Source organism: Mobula hypostoma, chromosome 16, assembly GCF_963921235.1.
Source record: "Mobula hypostoma chromosome 16, sMobHyp1.1, whole genome shotgun sequence".
In the NCBI taxonomy this organism is placed as follows: domain Eukaryota; kingdom Metazoa; phylum Chordata; class Chondrichthyes; order Myliobatiformes; family Myliobatidae; genus Mobula; species Mobula hypostoma.
In genome coordinates this window covers 29,775,592-29,795,808 of record NC_086112.1, presented here as the reverse complement: position 1 = coordinate 29,795,808, position 20,217 = coordinate 29,775,592, and positions in this window count along the sequence as shown.

Sequence of the window (20,217 nt, the reverse complement as noted above, 5' to 3'; positions counted from 1 at the left end):
TAGGACTGAGATTAGGAAAAACTTCTTCACACAGAGAGTGGTGAATCTGTGGAATTCTCTGCCACAGGAAACAGTTGAGGCCAGTTCATTGGCTATATTTAAGAGGGAGTTCGATATGGCCCTTGTGGCTAGGGGGATCAGAGGTTATGGAGGGAAGGCTGGTGCAGGGTTCTGAGTTGGATGATCAGCCATGATCATAATAAATGGCGGTGCAGGCTCGAAGAGCCGAATGGCCTACTCCTGCACCTATTTTCTATGTTTTTCGGAGTAGCTGGCTGGCAGTTTGGGAGAGGTGAGTCGGCCCATCGGGCCAGGGGTGTAGATTCGGGCCATCGGGCCAGGGGTCTCGATTCGGGCCATTGGGCCAGGGATGTAGATTTGAGCCATTGGGCCAGGGATGACGGGAAGTGCCATCAAGCCTGGGGATAAAAAATAGGCCACTGGGCTGGGGAGGTCGAATTGGGCCATCGGCCTGGGGGATTCAAGATGGGCTGTTGGGCTGGGGATGTCAAATCAAGCCATTGGGCTAGGAGATTTGAGACAGGTCGTCAGGCTGGGTATTTCAAGCTGTGCCATCGGATCTGGGGATTCAAGCCGGGCTGTTGGGCTAGGGAGGTCGAATTCAGCTGTCAGCCCAGGGGATTCAAGATGGGCTGTCGGGCTGGGGGATTTGAGACAGGCCGTCAGGCCGGGTATTTTGAACCATGCCATCGGGCCTAGGGATTCAAGCTCGGCCCTCAGCTCAGCAGGAAATGCCGGGTTTGGTTCAGAAGAGCTGACCTAGATGGAGACCATGCTGCTGTGTGCTACTCAGAGGCACCAGAGTTATTGCAAAGGTGGCGTGCAGTGAAACCATGACTGACTGTCTTAGATGTTTCTTTTGGAATTGTAAGACCGCATTGGACATTGATTGATGTAGGCCTGCTTCCCTTGTTGGTGGTGAGACAGATGGCAAGGCAGCAGTTTTGTCTTGGTTGCAGCTAGGACTAGGCCTTAGTCCTTGGACTTGCATTGTAGAATGGCATCAGGGCTTGGTTGGGGATGGCATCTCCTGTCAGTGGTGGATCAGTGGAATTACAGGCTGGACTGCAGAGAACCATCAATTTGTGGGACTTGGATTAAAATTTTGTTTTCTAACATGACTATGTCTGTCTTTTTTTCTTTCTTGTAACTTTGAATGTGCATGTATGTTTTTGCACCTTGGCCCAGAGGAACACTGTCTCATTCGGTTGTATCCATGTATGGTTTGAATGACAATTAAACTTGAATTGAGGTCATGGACCATATACAGATTACAGAGGAAGAGGAGGTGTTGGCTATGTTGAGACAAATTAGGGTGGATAAACCTTGAGGGCATGACAAGGTGTTCCCTTGGATCCTGTGGGAAGTTAGTGCTGAAATTGCAGGGTCCCTGACAGAGATTATTAAAACATCGTTAGCCATGGATAAGGTGCTGAAAGATTGGGGGATACCTAATGTTGTTCTGTTCCTTAAGAGAGTCTCTAAGAATAAGCCAGGAAATTATAGGCCTGGGAGCCTGAGATCAGTAGTGGGTAAGTTATTGAAAAGCCTTCTAAGGGACCAGATATATAAGTATTTGGATAGACAAGGACAGATTAGGGATAGTCAACATAGCTTCATGCTTGGCTGGTCATGTCTAACCAGTCTTATAAAGTTTTTGGAGGAAATCGCCAGGAAAGTTGACGAGGCAAGGCAGTAGGTGTTGTCTACATGGACTTTAGCAAGACCTTTGACAAGGTCCTGCATGGAAGGTTGGTCAAGAAGGTTCAGTTCATTTGGCATTCAAAAGCAGGTAGAACATTAGATTAGAGATTGTCTTCGTGGGAAAAGCCAGAGAGCGGTAGTATAGGTGTTTGCCTCTCTGACTGGAGGCCTGTGACTGGTGGTGTTATAGGGATCAGTGCTGAGTCCATTGTTGTTTGTCATCTATAGCAATGATCTTGATGATAATGTGGAAAAACTGGATCTACCAATTTGCAGATGACAGCAAGATTCAGAGTATAGTGGATAACGAGGCAGACTACCAAAGCTTGCAGTGGGATCGGAACGAGCTAGTGAAGTGGGTTGATAAATGGCAAATGGAATTTAGTGCAGGCAAGTGTGAAATGTTGCACTTTGGGAGGACAGACTAGGGTAGAAATTACATGGTGAGTGGTAGACAGGGCACTGAATAGAGCGGGTGAACAGAGGGATAAGGAATAGGGTTCCATAATCCCTTGAAAGTGGCTTCATAGGTGGACAGGGTCGTAAAGAAGGCTTTTGGCATATTGGCCTTCATAAATCAAAGTATTGAGTACAGGAGTTGGGATGTTATGTTAAAATTGAATAGGACCTAATTTGGGTATTGTGTGCAGTTTTGGTCACCTACCTACAGGAACAATATCAATAAGATTAACCATGTGCAGAGAAAATTTGCAGGGATGTTGCTAAGACTTGAGGACCTGAGTTAGAGGGAAAGACTGAACAGGTTATAACTTTGTTCCCTAGAACGTACGGGAATGATGGGAAACTCAATAGGAGGATAATAGGGTAAATTCAGGTCGGCTTTTTCCACTGAAATTGGATGAGATTAGATCTAGAGGTCATGAGTTAAGGGTGAAATGTTCGAGGAGAACATGAGGGGGAAGCTCTTCAGTTAGAAGGTGGTGAGGTGTGAAATAAGCTGCCAGTGCAAGTGATGGATACAGGGTTGATTTCAGCACTTGAGAGAAACTTGGATAGGTACATGGATCGGAGGGGTATGGAGGACTATGGTCCGGGTGCAGTTCGATGGAACTAAGCAAAGTAATGGTCTGGCACAGACTAGGTGTGCTGGAAGGCCTTTTTCTATGTTATAGTGTTCTATGACTCTATGATTCTAACATAAAGGCAAAGTATTATTTATATAATACAAGGTGTTGAATGTTGGTGTTCTAAGAGTTAGGATACCTGAGTTTAAGAGATGCAGAAGGATAGTCTGCAGGAAGTAATTGGGAAGACAAAAGGAATATTGTCCATTATTGCAAGGAAGTTGGAGTAAAAGAGTAAGGAAATCTTATGAAAATTGAGCTGGCCTTGGTAAATAATGCAGATTTAGTTTCATGAAAGGAGGGACCCATTCTCAAGGTGGTGTAGCAAAACCCAGTGGATTGATGCTGGGATGTGAGGGAGTTGATGTTTTTCATGTTAGTTTGAGCAACTACTACTACATTGACTCAGGCCTAGGGGGTTGGTGTTGGGCAGGTCAGGTCAGGGCCTTGCCTTGTTACTGGTACCACGTAGCCCAGTACTACCTGTCTCAGGTCCGGTTGTCGGCGACTCAACCAGCTCACCCCCTGGTGCACTTCGGTTAATCAGGGACGAGGGTGTGTAGGCACCCAACAGGACTAAAAACAAAACCTGTCAAAGAGCGGATGAACTCTTTGTGAGTCAACAGCCACCTACTGTCTGTGTGAGGAGTGGCGCACCACACAGTCTTTCGTTTCGTGCCTTGTAAGGCAAGGCATAGTTTGAGCAAAATACATTATTATTTTCAGGAATTTGGCTTCAAGATGTTGCGGAGAATCTGTGGCATCTGAAACTTGAGGAGCATGTTCTTTGGATAAGAGATTTCCAAATCCGGACAAATAAGGAGAATCGTCTTCTTCCAGAAAGTTGTGAGCTTTTGGTATTGTATATCCCAGAGACCTATGAATGCTGAGACATTAAATATATTCTAAGCTGTGTTTATTTAATATTAGACCACAGAAGATTCAAAGATTGAGGAGACAGGGACGAAAAATAATATTGAGTCCAAGGATCACATTAGATTAGCCATGATTTTATTGCACAGGCTCAGTGCCTGCTCCTGCTCCCTTTTTCAGCTCTATTCAAGGATGAGATAGAGTGGCTTGTTTAGTGAGCATGATGTGTTGTAATTGCTAGACATTCAATGAAGAACTATTTGTACTTAGGGAACATAGCCTCAAAATTTGGGGGAGTAGATTTGGGACAGAGATGAGGAGGAACTGCTTTTCCCAGAGAGTGGTGAATCTGTGAATTCTCTGCCCAATGAAGCAGTGGAGACTACCTCAGTAAATATATTTAAGACAAGGTTGGATAGATTTTTGCATAGTAGGGGAATTAAGGGTTATGGGAAATAAGCAGGTAGGTGAAGATGAATCTATGACCAGATCAGTCATGATCTTATTGAATGGCGGAGCAGCCTCGATAGGCCAGATGGCCGACTCCTGCTCCTATTTCTTATGTTCTTATGTACTTCCCAGTAAGTTCTAATTCAAAGTTTTATTGTAGTTGCCTGAAACCAAAGATATTTGTGATCTGTAGAATGCTTGGTTGCCTTTTTGTAAAGACTCAGCAATGTGGTCACAGTAGTTTCCAGCAAAAAAACCTCAATACATTTTTTTCTCATATACACATGAGGGTGTGGTAATCACCATGAGGGCCAGCATTTATTATGCATCTGATCACCAATTGTCTTTGAAATGGGTACAATGCCAGATACTTTCAATGTAGTTAAAAGTCAACCACAATGGTCTGAATCTGGAGTCACACACAGATTAGTCATGGTAACAATAGTAGACTGAAAAGCAATGAACCATAGATGCTGGAACTAAATAAAAATAAAAAATGAAAATCATTGGCAATATGTGGTAGGATCGGCAGAATATGATAGGACAAATGCACTTTTAGCATAACGAATATAGATAACATTTAAAGTCAATGACGTTCCATCAGGAGGCACAGTAGTGTAGTGGTTAGCATAAACCTCTGCAGAGCCTGTGTTCAGGGTTCAATTCCACAGCTGTCTGTAAGGACTTTTCATGTTCTCCCCGTGACAGCTTAGGTTTCCCCCTAGTGTTCCAGTTTCCTCCCACAGTCCAAAAATGTACAAGTTAATAAGTTGTGGGCATGTTATGTTGGCACCAGATGTGTGGGAACACTTGGGGTCTTCTCCCAGCACTTCCTTGGACTGTGTTGGTTGTTGACGCAAACAACGCATTTCACTGTATGTTTCAATGTTTCAATTATTTGTGACAAATCTTTACCTTTATCTTTACTAACAGAATTGGTAAAAATGAGATCATCAATGTGTTTTCATTTGTAGTGAGGGGAAAAGTTCAGAGAAAACTGAAAGAATGTCTGTGATATGGAGGAAACAATGGTTGTAGCTTGTCATACAAACCCCATGTCATGCTCCAGTCCGTGAAATCCAGGTTCCGGTTCGCGGTCCGGTCCGTGTATTCCGGACTCCGGGTCTCCCAGCTGTCCCTTGTTTCAATTAGGCTTAATCATAGGCACCTAATGCTCATCTTGGGGCTGGGAATATAAGTGGCCCTGGGTTTGTGTGTGGTTGCTGGTTTGTCTTGTCAGTATCCTGTCCTGGCCTCTGTGGGGTAAGTCAGGCTGTCTTTGCTGTTACCCAGTGGTTGGATCTGTCCCTTCCTATCCTTGCCTCCATTGGGTAAGCCAGGCTGGCTTTGCCATTACCCTGAGGCTGGACTGTTCCCTTCCCTTCCCCTTCCTTCTGGAGCCTTGGCCACAACCTGTCTGGAGCCTTGCCTGTAACCTTGTCAAGTTCAACCACTGGAGTGAGACTGGAGCCTTGTTGTGTCAAGATAAGGAACTGTCTGTTGGAATTGTCTCTGTGTCTATGCTTTCGCTAGGTAGGTCTGGCTGTTTGCCTCTACCTTGAGTTGGGAACCATCTCATTATGTTCAGCATTCTGTGTATGAGTCCCATCCCTATGTCCTCTTCCCAAGGAGGGGTCCTGGCTCTGTGTTCCATTTTCCTGTCTCAAGTCCAAGGCTCTGTGTTCCCATGCTCTAGACCAAGGCTCTGTTCCTATCCTCCCCAAGACCAAGTCAAGGCTTCTGCCTTTGTGTTCCAAGGTTCCTGTCTCCCCAGACCACGTCATGTCTTTGCCTAGTTCTGGAATCTGAGCCCGAGTGAAGACCCAGGTTCTAGGTCCTTGTTCAGTCTCTGGCTCGGAGTCTGAACCTAAGCCTTGAGGAACCCAAACCATGTCCAGTCCTGTAACCATGTCATGTCCTTGCCTAGTTCTGGGGTTCGAGCCTGTCAAGACCCAGATTCTGGGTCCTTGTCCAATCTCTGGCTCAGAGTACAAGCCCAGGCTCCTAGTTCCCAGTTCCTTGTCCTGGTCCTGCTTGCCTAGCCAATGTCCTAGTCTGTGTTCTTGTCCCAGCTCTCTAGTCAAGTCCTGTTCCTAGTACTTCAATGTCTCTGTCTTGCATTTGGGTCTGCTCCCAGTGCTCCCCTTATAACACCCCAGTTCCGTCTCAGTGAAGGTGATAATCGTGTGGTAATCATAGTTGATCTGTGTGGGGAACAGCAGTTGCAAAAATCCTGATGTTAATGAGGTGGAATGGTAGTGTAGTGGTTAGCACAATGCTTTACAGTACAAGTGTCATGGGATCAATTCCCACAGCTGCTTGTAAGGAGCTTGTACGTTCTCCCTATCACCACGTGGTTTCCTCCTACAGTCCAAAGACCTACCAATTGGTAGATTAATTGGTCATTGTAAATGGTCTTGTGATTAGGCTAGGTTTAAATCGAGGATTGCTGGGCAGCAAATCTCAATGGGCCAGAAGGACCTACTCTGCACTATCTCAAAAGCAAAAAAAAAGAATGCAATCAGGTAATATTGGAGTATTGTGTGCAGTTTTGGTCCCCTAATCTGAGGAAAGACATTCTTGCCATAGAGGGAGTACAAAGAAGGTTCACCAGATTGATTCCTGGGATGGCAGGACTTTCATATGATGAAAGATTGGATCGACTAGGCTTATACTCTCTGGAATGTAGAAGATTGAGGGGGGATCTTATTGAAACGTATAAAATCCTAAAGGGATTGGACAGGCTAGATGAAGGAAGATTGTTCCCTATGTTGGGGAAGTCCAGAACGAGGGGTCACAGTTTGAGGATAAAGGGGAAGCCTTTTAGGACCGAGATTAGGAAGAACTTCTTCACACAGAGTGGTGAATCTGTGGAATTCTCCGCCACAGAAAACAGTTGAGGCCAGTTCATTGGCTATATTTAAGAGAGTTAGATATGGCCCTTGTGACTAAAGGGATCAGGGGGTATGGAGAGAAGGCTGGTACAGGGTTCTGAGTGGGATGATCAGCCATGACCGTGCTGAATGGCAGTGCAGGCTCGAAGGGCCGAATGGCCTACTCCTGCACCTATTTTCTATGTTTCTATGTAGCATTTGTGAAAGAGAAAAAAGAAATGGATCTTCTCTGAGGCTGTCCTTACATCATGCACTACCAACCGATTCCCTAATGTTAGATTGTTGCAAATCCACAACAGGAGATGGATTTCAAAATTGCATCGATTGGACTCTTAATAAACTTTGTTCTGTAAGCAAGTACTGTCAGCCTAATGAGTATTTCCTTCTTTTCAAGATTAAAATTGATTGACCTTAAGACCATAAATCTTTAAGACATAGAAGCAGAATTAGGCCATTAAGCCCATCGGGACTGCTCCGCCATTCCATCATGATTGATTTATTATCCCACTCAACCCCACTCTCCTGCCTTCTCCCTATAACCTTCAACATCCTGACTAATCAAAAACCTATCAATTTCTGTTTTAAATATACCCAATGATTTGGCACCATGGCCTTCATTGGCAATGAATCCTACAGTTGCTACCCTCTGAATAAGAAATACTTCATTGTTTCAGTTCTATATGGACATTCCTCTATTCTGAGTCAGTGCCCTTCAGTCCTAGACTGTCCTACTACAGGAAACATACTCTCCACATTCACTCTATCTAGGCTTTTCAATATTTAATAGGCTTCAATGAGATCCCTCCAATTTGAATAAAATGGCAATGAGTACAGGCCTAGAGCTATCAAATGCTCTTCATACATTAACCCTTTCATTCCTGGATTCATTCTCATGAACCTCCTCTGGACCTTCTCCAATGCCAGAGCATCTTAGATAAGGGGCCCAAAACTGCTCACATTACTTTGTGGTCTGACCAATGCTTTATAAAGACTCAGCATTACATCCTTTCTTTTATTTTCTAGTCCACTCAGAAAGAATGCTAACATTGCATTCGCCTTCCTTACCATTGACTCAACCTGCAAATTAACCTTCAGGGAATCTGCACAAGGACTCCTAGGTCCCTTTGTACCTCTGGTTTTGAATTTCTGTCCATTTAGAAAATAGTCTACACCTTATTCCTTTTACCAAAGTCTATGACAATGCACTTTCCTACACTATATTCCATTTGCCACTTTTTTGCCCAAGCTTTTAATCTCTCCTTTTGCAAACCCCGTACTTCCTCAGCACTACCTGTCTTCATCTCGTTGACAAACTTGGCCACAAAGCCATCAATTCCGTCATCCAAATCATTGTCATATAATGTGAAAAGAAGCGGTGCCAACACTGACCCTGCGGAACACTACTAATTACCAGCAGCCAAACTGAAAAGGCCTCCTTTATTTCCACTCCTTGTATTTTTTTCAGTCAGCCAATCTTCATTCTAGTATTGTTCCTGTGAATCAATGGGCTCTTATCTTATTAAGCAGCCTCGTGATTAAGATCATCTACTATGTGCATTCTAATATAACACCTTCAGCCCTGTATTCATCACCCTTTTTGATTTTGACCCCATGTTACACTTCAATTCATCACACTGACAAAGATTTTGCCCTACTATCTGTCTGTCCTTCCTTACAGACTAACTACACACTGCATCTACCCATATACCAATTCCCCATCATCAGCCTAAAACACTCTCAACAGCTCTAGCAAACCAACCCACAAGGATATTGGTCCCCCTCGGGTTCAGGTGTAACCCATCCTTTTTGCATAGATCATACCCTTCACAGAATAGATGCCAATGATTCAGAAATCTGAAACCCTACCCCCTGCACCAGAGATTGCAATCCTTGAAGCCCTGCTTTTCAGTTGTCTACCTAACTCCCTTTTTTCCCTGTTCAGTACCTCATCCCTCTTCCTACCTATGTCATTGGTACCAATATGTACCTTGACTTCTGGCTCTTCACCAACTTCCCACTTCAGGCTGCGGAGCTGATCTGAGACATCCCCGAGTCTGGCAGCTTAGAGGCAACATACCATCAATTTCACATCCACAGAATCTGCTGTCTATTCCTCAAAGTATGGAATCTACCATCACTACTGCACTCTTCTTCTTCCCTCTTCCCTTCTGAGCCATGGAGCTAGAATCAATGCCAGAGATCTGGTTTCTGAGGTGATTACACCATCAGTATCCAAATGATATATTTATTCTTGTGTGGAACAGCATCAAGGTACACAGCACTGGCTGCCTATTTTCTTTCCCTCTATCGGGTACTTGCCTCTTGCAACTTCAGGGTGCCTACCTCCTGGTAGCTCCAGTCTGTCACCTCATATTCTCCCATATGAGCTAAAGGCCATCAAGCTGCAGCTCTAGTTCCTTAAAATGGTTTTTAAGGAGTAGTAGCTCGATACGACATGCAGGTATAGTTATCAGGGAGACTAAAGGTCTCCCAGAGTTCCCACATCTCACATGAAGAACGTACCACTAACCTTGAATCTATTCTCAATGCACAAGCTACATACTAATACACAAAGAAATTAAAATGTGTTCTGTTTTTCTACAGTTTGACCCAGTGAAGTTTTTGAGCATACCATCATTCACATTACTACTACCCAGTACTGAAAAGTGATTTGGCATTGATCGCTTGTGTAAGAACATCAAAATGCAGTAAGTAAATAACCAACTTTAGTTTACCTAATTAATGTGTGGAGATATATGCAATTTAATATCATTTTTAATCTGAAATGTATCTAATGCTTAAAATTACTTTTTCCAGTTTATACAGTACTATGAAAAAGTCTTTGGCACCCTAGCTATGTATATGAGCCTAAGAGTTTTGCATAGTACTGTATATTGATTATTTTAGGATTTCAGATTATTTTTCATATACAGAGAACATCTGTGTCTTTAGCACTACCCTAAATAAATCACCCCTGGTTGAATACTTATGTTGACACCGAGGTACTGAGAGATGGTTGTGAATGTTCAGCCAATGAATTGAAATTACTTCCACTTCATGTCAAATACCAATCAAGAACTTTTTCTACAAATATTCATAATAATGTCTTTGCAATATTTTCCACCATAAAATCATTCATATTTTTATTTTCTAATATTTTTTGAAGATAGGTTGGAATTGCTTTAAACTCCATTCCTGTCACTGTGATGTGTTATTTTCCTATTCTTCCTGGCAAGAGACAGAATCGTTTTCTAATTATACTAAACCACTGTGCTTTCATGTTGAGGTTGGTTAACCTGAAATACAGCATAAATAGAATAATCTCATTATTCTATGCTCACTGAAGATCTTAAATTAGTGTTACTTATTTTAAAGGTTCTTGTTTCTTTTAAGCTTTGAAATAAAAGAGATAATATAAGATCTAATTTATATCAATCTTTAGAAATAACCTTCCTTTATCTAGCATATTTGATCAGAATTCCTTCACACAAATTACAAGATACCCAGTTCTCACATACTGTAGGTAAATCATGGTGATGCAGTCTACTTCTATGCAGCGTAGGCTATGATCAAAGAAATAGCTCAGAGTTGATTTATTATGATGGCCTAAACTTCTCCCCTCATAGAGTCTCGGATCATTGTACACAAGCCTGATATTGAAATTGAACAATAGTGGGATATTGAATTTCATTGAAGAGTTATTTAAAAATTAGTTAGCAGTCATTGTTTTCATCTCCAACATGCAATAACTGACAGCCCAATTTTATAAATGGGGACACAAACAAAATAGAATTAACACAAACTTCTGAAGGATGGTCTGACTTTACAACTCAGAACAGGATGTAGTAAGCTTAAGCAAGAAGCTAAAAAATATATATGGATTGGAATACAAACTCTAATGTCCTAAAATATATCATTCTCCAATTAGAATATACTTAACAGAAAATCTACAGCCATTCTGAAACTGCAGCGATGCTTCCATCATATTAATCCTATATTGCCGACTATAACTTGAGTTTAAGCCTGTTAGTTCTCAATGGTAACCCAAAGAAACATCCTCTAGGGACCTGTGCAGTCAATCCCACTTTGAATGACATTCTGTGAGACTGCACATCAATGAATATAGGACAGACTTACTCAGTCTCTCGTATATCCTGGTAAGTAATATGATGAAAAATCATGTCATAAGTGATGACCTATTTGTTCTATCTCACTGTAGCTTTAATCAATGTCACAACTGGTTGGTAAACTGAAGAGAAACATCTCAGTCCAAAATGCTGCCTATCCTTATTAGATTCAGTTGCAGTGCCATAAAGTGTTGTCGGCTTATTTCATACTTAAATATAAATCATTGTAAGATGGAGAACATGAGCCAACAAAAATTGTAGGATGGGCCATCTCAGTATATAAGCAGTTGCATGTCTTATCTTCAGTGGGGTCACAGAGAATCCAATGATTTGAAATCATTGAGGTGGCACAATCACAAACCTCACTGTTTTGATTTGATTTCACTGTACATTTTGATGTACATGAGGCAAATACATAAAATCTTCATTAGCTGGCAGCAGGAGATGTGGGGTTAAGCTGAGAGATCTTTCCTCTAGAATTATATTTTCGTCACTTGAAACTTGACCAAAGTTGGAAGCCATTTTCTGGGTGAAGTTTGGGAGTCTGGGGAAGAACGTCAACTCCCATCCCTGTTTGAGCTGCATAACCATTCTAAAGTCTGAAACCTGGACTTGGCGCTTTTCAGAGTATATGTAATAAAACTGTTTGCACAGTGGTCAAAGATACTGTATATCTAACAGATCACACAACAGTGCAAAATGAGTGCGGAGAATGTGGAACTGCTGATTTATAAATTGTGCAAAGCCAATAATATAAACAAACTAAAGAGCACGATGAGAAGATATGAGTCATACTGAAGTATAAGCAACTGCACAGCTAACCAAGCCAATGAACCAGTTTCAATGCTGTATGTTATCTGAAACAAAATGTTGTGACAATTGTGGCAAAATGTAATCAGTTTGGCAGGAGGTTATCTAGACCTTTCATTCTCAAGTACTTTATCTTTCATATCAACAAAAGTATTTGAAGAAACCAGGGGTCTTTTGTGCATTTAGAGGGCCCCTTCAGATACTAACCAAGTGACCAAATCCACAACTCTCCAGAGCAAGGAATTGCAAATATTGACAACCTTCCAGGGGATGTGTGTTACCAGCAACTTTGATGTGTGTTGCTTGAATTTCCAGCATCTGCAGAATTCCTGTTGTTTCCTGGGGAAGAACTTATTCCTCATTTCTGTCTTCATTGGTGGTCCCTCTCCAAGTGATGTTCCCTAAACTTGGAACCCTCACCTCTCGGCATCCACACCAGGAGAATTTTCTGCCTCAATGAGAGTATGTCTTAGTCTTCAAAACTCCAGTGGTTATCACCTCAATCTGCACAACATGTCTTCAAACCCCAACCTTTTCCTATCAGGAATCAACTTAGTTAACTACCTCTAACAATGCATGAGTATCCTTTTGGATGCAGATCATATGTCTTTTGTGAGCTGTTTCTACAGTGGTTGTGGAGGACCATGGTAAGGCATTTGCTACAACAAAAATTTTAATGGAGAAAAATACAGAGCTTCCTGAATGGCACATCGTTGCTTTGAAGTATTAGGATGGATTCCAATATTTCACAGAGAAAATAATGGGAAAAATCATAAAGAAATCATTAATCGCCATCTTGCTACTGGGGGAAATTACTTTTCCTGATGGTAATTGGAAATAATATGTTCAGATTAGATATCCACAATAAATGTCTTGGAATCCAGATTCAGATCCAGAATTAGATATCCAGAATAAAAGGGGCCGTGAAATATCCCTGGTAGGGAGGATCAAAAAGAATCTCAAGGCATTTTATTCATACATTATGTTAAAGAATAACCAAGGAGAGGGTAAGTCCACCCAGAGATAAAGGCTTGAATTTGTTCTTGGAGTCAGAGCAAGTGGATGAAGTACTAAATGAGTACCTTGTTTTGGAATTGACCGATGAAACATATAAAATCCTAAAGGGATTGGACAGGCTAGATGCAGGAAGATTGTTCCTCATGTTGGGGAAGTCCAGAACGAGGGGTCACAGTTTGAGGATAAAGGGGAAGCCTTTTAGGACCGAGATTAGGAAAAAACTTCTTCACACAGAGAGTGGTGAATCTGTGGAATTCTCTGCCACAGGAAACAGTTGAGGCCAGTTCATTGGCTATATTTAAGAGTGAGTTAGATATGGCCCTTGTGGCTAAAGGGATCGGGGGTATGGAGGGAAGGCTGGTGCAGGGTTCTGAGTTGGATGATCAGCCATGATCATACTGAATGGCGGTGCAGGCTTGAAGGGCCGAATGGCCTACTCCTGCACCTATTTTCTATGTTTCTATGAAATGGATTTGTGGGAAATTTAAAGAGGAAGGTGGCAGACTGATGTGCTAGGATATTTTGATGTTAAGGAAGAGATAGTGTTGAGTCTGAAAATCATTACAGTCGATAAGACATATGGGTTGGGTTAATAATTTGTCAACATGTTATGCTGGCACCAGAAGTATGGCGACATTTGTGGGCTGCCGCATATTCAGATTGTTGGTCGTTGACGTAAGTGACACAAATGAAGCATTTCTCCATATGTTTTGATGTATGCATGGTCATATGATAACTAAAGCTAAGTTTTATATATCTTTATATATGTCACCAGGATTGATTACATATATCCCAGATTATTGAAGGAAGCAGTGAAGGAGTTGCTGGGGCTTTGACAAAGATATTTATGTCCTCACTAGTAACAGATGAGATACCAGAGGACTGAGGAGTAGCAAATGTTGTGCCTATGTTCAAGGTGGGGAAATGCGAAGAATCCAGATAATTTTAGTCCATAGAATCTCACATCAGTGGTGGGGAAGCTATTGGCAAGGGTGCTTAGAGATAGGATTTTGAAAAAGTGAGTGTCAGCATGGTTTGGTGTAGAGCAGGTCATGCCTTATAAGCTAGGGTGAATTTTATGAGGAGTAGGCAAAGGTGCTTGCTGCAGGCAAGGCAGTAAAAGTTATCTACGTGGGATGTTTATCAGGTAGTAGAGGAATTGGGGAGTTTGGTTGAGCTTAAGAGGCTTTTGGGTAGATACATGATGATGAAGGGACTGGAGGAATATGAATGATACACCAAAAGAGGACATTTAGTATAAAGTGGCATCAACAATGTGGGCTGAATGGCCTCTCCAATACTCTTCTGTTCTATATTCTATTTTCTAAATCTGTCATTACTTCCAAGCTTGATTTAATCTTAAAATATGCCATTCAAACTATTTGTCGCAAATACAAACCACATATCTGGTTTCTGTATCTGTATAATATAACTTATTAATTTACTGGTCTAGCTTACTGTTTATCTCATCAGCAATGCTAACATTCTGTGCATGGAATCACAGTTTACTGGTCAGACTCCCAGAAGTTGATTTTTTTTTCTTGAAGCATACAGCAGATGGAGAACATATTGTCATAAACCCTGAGGCAAGTATGCAACTTATCTTCTTGGAAGTGATCTGATGTTACTTGCTGCAGCAAGAATACAATGCTGGAGGAACTCAGCAAGTCAGGCCTCATCTGTGGAGGGAAATCATCAGTCAACATTTCAGATTGAGACCCTTCTACCAGATTCAGAACAGCACCTCAGATTCAATTAGGGTAGTTAACAACCCAATACCATGAACACTGAATACTCCAGCTTCAGGCAGGTAACCTATTCCTTCTGTCCTATCTTTCTCCTTCTGACCTACTAAGCACCTTCACATATATCTTCTTTCCAAAACACCCAAACCATTAGTTTCTTTCCCCACTTATGACAGGTGACTATCACCCAAACACTCCTCCCACTGGGTCCCCTATCATAGCCCCCCTCACTGTTCCCACCTGCCCACATTCCCTCCCTTATTTGATTCCACTCTTCACCATCTATTTTAATCTGAAGCCCTTGGTTGTCTTCATTTATCAATTCCCAGCCTCTGTCACAACTTCACCCTTCCCTTCCCCACCTGATTCCACCTACCAATCAACCCCTTCGCACCTGGATCCACCAGCTTTTGCCAAATACCCACCCACCCGCCACCCAGTCACCTATTATATTAGCTATCTCCCCTCTATCTTTCAGTGCAGGTTAAGGGTTTTGATCCAAAGTGTTGACTGGCCATTTCCCCCCACAAACTTTGCCTAACATGCTAAAGTTTTTCAGCAGCTTAATATATGTTTGGAAACCAGCATCTGCAGTCTCTTGTGTCTCCACTTACCTGCTGTTTTCTCAGTAAAATGTCTCATTATTTCCACTTCTACAGTGGCATGCAAAAGTTTGGGCACCCTGGGTCAAAATTTCTATTACTGTGAACAGCTAAGCAAGTAAAAGATGACCTGATTTCCAGAAGGCATAAAGTTAAAGATGACACATTTCTTTAATATCTTAAGCAAAATTACTTTTTTATTTCCATCTTTTACAGTTTCAAAATAACAAAAAAGGAAAAGGACCCGAAGCAAAGTTTGGGCACCTTGCATAGTCAGTACTTAGAAACACCCCCTTTGGCGAGTATCACAGCTTGTAAACACTTTCTGTAGCCAACTAAGAGTCTTTCAATTCTTGTTTGGGGGATTTTCACCCATTCTTCCTTGCAAAAGTTTTCTAGTTCTGTGAGATTCTTGGGCCGTCTTGCATGCACTGCTCTTTTGAGGTCTAACCACAGATTTTTGATGACATTTGTCAGGGGACTGTGAGGGCCATGGAAAAACCTCCAGCTTGTGCTGCTTCAGGTCGTCCATTGTGGATTTTGAGGTGTGTTTAGGTTCATTATCCTGTTGTAGAAGCCATCCTCTTTTCATCTTCAGCTTTTTTTTTTACAGACGGCGTGATGTTTGCTTCCAGAATTTGCTGGTATTTAATTGAATTCATTCTTCCCTCTACTAGTGAAATGTTCCCTGTGCCACTGGCTTCAACACAAGCCCAAAGCATGATCAATCCACCCCAGTGCTTAACAGCTGGAGAGGTGTTCTTTTCATGAAATTCTGCACCCTTTTTTCTCCAAATATACCTTTGCTCATTGTGGCCGAAAAGTTCTATTTTAACTTCATCAGTCCACAGAATTTACTTCCAAAATGCATCAGGCTTGTTTAGATGTTCCTTTGTAAACTTCTGATGCTGAATTTTGTGGTGAGGACGCAGGAAAGGTTTTCTTCTGATGACTCTTCCATGAAGGTCGTATTTGTGCAGGTGTCGTTGCACAGTAGAACAGTGCACCACCACTCCAGAGTCTGCTAAATCTTCCTGAAGGTCTTTTGCAGCCAAATGGGGGCTTTGATTTGCCTTTCTAGCAATCCTATGAGCAGTTCTCTCGGAAAGTTTTCTTGGTCTTCCAGACCTCAACTTGACCTCCATCATTCCTGTTAACTGCCATTTCTTAATTACATTACGAACTGAGGAAACGGCTACCTGAAAACGCTTTGCTATCTTCTTATAGTCTTCTACTGCTTTGTGGGCATCATTTATTTTAATTTTCAGAGTGCTAGGCAACTGCTTAGAGGAGCCCATGGCTGTTGATTGTTGGGACAAGGTTTCAGGACTCAGCGTATTTATAAAGCTTTGAATTTTGCATCATCTGGCCTTTCCTAACAATGACTGTGAACAAGCCATAGCCCTAACAAGCTAATTAAGGTCTGAGACCTTGGTAAAAGTTATCTGAGAGCTCAAATCTCTTGGGGTGCCCAAACTTTTGCATGGTGCTCCTTTCCTTTTTTCACTCTAAAATTGTACAAAACAAAAATAATACACTAATCTTGTTTAATTTGTTGAAAAGAATTTTTAATCTTTAACTTTATGACTTTTGGAGATCAGTTCATCTTCTACTCACTTAACTATTCACAGTAACAGAAATTTTGACCAGGGTGCCCAAACTTTTGCATACCACTGTATGTGTTTTAAATATTCTGATTAATTGCAAAATCCAGCTGAAGTTACCAGAAGTCACATTACTACCTATCTGTTGGCACAATGGAGCTTTACTACTCTGCTAAGTGGCAAGATGTCATCTGAATACTTCAGGCACTCCTGCTGAGCTCATGCTTCAGGCATAAATTGGGCGTCCTGAGAGCACCATGCGGAGAATCCTGCTTGTGCCTCCATCTGCGACCAGAATGAAGCTGTCTGCTGTTTTAAATTGGCTTCTCGGCAGGAGTCCAAGGCAAATAACAGCATATTTAAAGAGGCCTGTTGTAACATTTAAATGAAGGCCTAGTCAAGAAGCTGTTCTGTCCCATTGCCACCCCTCCTCAAGAACATCTTCCCTCAGAAGATTCCATCAGTTTTAGCTTTGAGAAGCAAGATGGCAAAAGTGTGTGCCTAAGTGAATCCTATTACAGCTGTTAGCAAAGGCTCCTTCCTGCTTTACTGCATTATAGCTGAAGCTGGTAATAATTGTCATTTGCTACTTTAGGCAGCATGGTACTTATTTTATTGCCTGTTATGCCACGAGGGTTTAGGGCAGCAATGAAGGACCTCCTTCTCTGTAAGTATAGAAGGATTCTTCACTGCTGTTTGCGTAACAATTAAGTTTTGACCAGTCAGGGTCGTTAGCCCTGAGCCAAATACCCAAACCGGTGGACCACTCTTAGTGTGGCCTCTATCCTCTGAACTGTTTTGCATGGGTGACCCTGCCAAGAGCCAAAGCACAAGGCCCTGACTCCAACCAACGTAGCTCTCCAGATCATTGAGGCATGCAAACCTACATACTCTGCGACAAGTCTGTGGTTACCTTGGAGAAGGCAGCATGGTAGTGCCGTGGTTAGTGTAATATTTTACAGCGCCAGCGACCCAGGTTTAATAACGCTGCTGTCAGTAAGGAGTTTGTCCGTTCTCTAGTGCCAATGTGATTTCCTTGGAGTTTTCTGATTACTTCCCACATTTCAAGAACATATGGGTTAGGATAACTGGAAGCATGGCAACACTTACAGGCTGCCCCAAGCACGTCCTCAGTCCGTATTGGTTGTTGGCACAAGTGACACATTTCCCAGTATGTTTTGCTGTACATGTGACAAATAAAGCCAATATTTTCTTGCCTTACCATGTGGCCCTTTGAAACTACTCCACCATTCAATTGTGGTTGTTTTTCTTTTTCCCTTTCAGTTCCATTCTGCCACCTTCTCACCACAACACTTCACTCATTGCCTATCAAGAACCTGTCAATCTCTACCTTAAATGCACCCAATGACTTGGCCCCTGCAGTCCCCTGCGGCAATGAATTTCATACAGTCACTATTTTTAAATAAATGATATCAATGTCCATTGCTCTGTGACATAGTGGCCCCATCATACTAACTAACCTTGTCTCAGTATCCTGGGTAAAAACTAAGTCACCTCTAGGGTTGTGACTATTCTCTTTGACCATGGTGTCAAGCATGTCCTTTAAATTGAGGAGAAGGTATAGATTTGTGTTTCTATGGCTCTGGTCATCTCCTGGTGCCTGAATTCGTGTTTAACTTCTCCTGCAATAAATAAAGGAGTCTCCTTCCACCAATTCTGTCAGCTGTTTTGAGGATATGCTTGGCAAGGCCAAGTAATGCTGTGTTTGAGAGGTGACAGTCACAGAGTCGTGGAGCATGGAATCAGTCTATTGGACCCACCAAGTCCACAACTGGCAATAGGCATATAGTCATAAACCACTGCAGCACAAAAACAGGCCCTTTGGTTCATCTAGTCCATGCTGAACTATTAGTCTGCCTAGTCTGATCGACCTGCACATGAACCATAGCCCTCCAAACCCCTCCTATCCACGTAGCTATCTAAATTTTTTTATAGTGTTGAAATTGAACCCAAATCCACCACTTCCACTGGCATCTTGTTTCATACTCACACTGCCCTCTGAGTGAAGAAATTCCCTGCCATGTTTCCCTTAAATATTTTGCCATTTACCCTTAATCCATGACCTCTAGTTCTAGTCTCTCCCAACCACTGGAAAGACGCCTGCTTGCATTCTTTCTAACTGTACCCTTTATAATTCTGTATACCACTATCTAATCTCACCTCATTCTCCTACACTCTAGGGGATCAAGTCCTAACCTATTCAACATTTCCCTGTAACTCAGATGCTCAAGTCCTGGCAACATCCTTGTCAATTTTCTCTGCACTTTCAATCTTTTTGATCTCTTTCCAGTAGGTGGGTGACCAGAACTGTACATGTTTCTCCAAATTAGGCCTCACTAACTTCTTATGCAACTCCATAACATCCCAACTCCAGTCCTCAATATTCTGATTTATGATGGCCAATGTGCCAAAAGCACTCTTTATGATCCTTTCTACTTGTTACACTGCTATCCATTTTATTGCGCATCTATGGGCATCTATCGCATCTCTTCGTTCTTGGCCCTTCAATGCACAAGCAATTCAGGTGCTTGGCTAAATACTTAAATTGCTTAAATGCTGTTAGTGTCACTCTGGCTGTGCACTCCAGGCCCTACTTACTCTCTGCATAGAAAAGATCCTCCTCAGATCTCCTCTTACCCCTAAGCCTGTATCTATGTCTTCTAGTTTTATTCTGCTTTGATGTTAGGAAAAGGTTTCAGCAGAATTCTGGACAAATCAAGCACAGTAAGGAAAATAGAGAGAAAAGAAAAGGAATAGAAGAATGGAAATGTAGGGAAAATATAATAAACAATAAGTATTTTCAAATGCTTTCAAATAATTACTATATGTAATCATGAACTTAACAGTTTAATTTGTTTCCTTTCTGCCCTGGAGAGAGTAATTAGTATTATTTCAACAATTCTTGTATTATTAAGCTACTTACAGAATTAATTTTGAACCATCAACTTTCTCTGGGAAACTTACTAAGCTAATTAAATGTAAACAAAGCTAGTTTTTAAAAGTAACACAAAGACAATGGAGATAATACTTCAGCCCACTTTTAGCAAAGTGGCTCTGTGTCCTCTTAATTGTAGCCTTGCCTTCCGTTTTGTTGTATTAAATCTTTTTTTCACCTCTGAAAGAGTCTCTGTTGTGTTGACCTGTAATAGGATGTGGCTGATCCCATGGAGATTGGGTTTGAAATAGGAATCAGCCAGGGTGGACAGACCCAACAAATGGCAGCTCTAACTATAACTCATTTTAACACACTGCTATCCTGCTAAC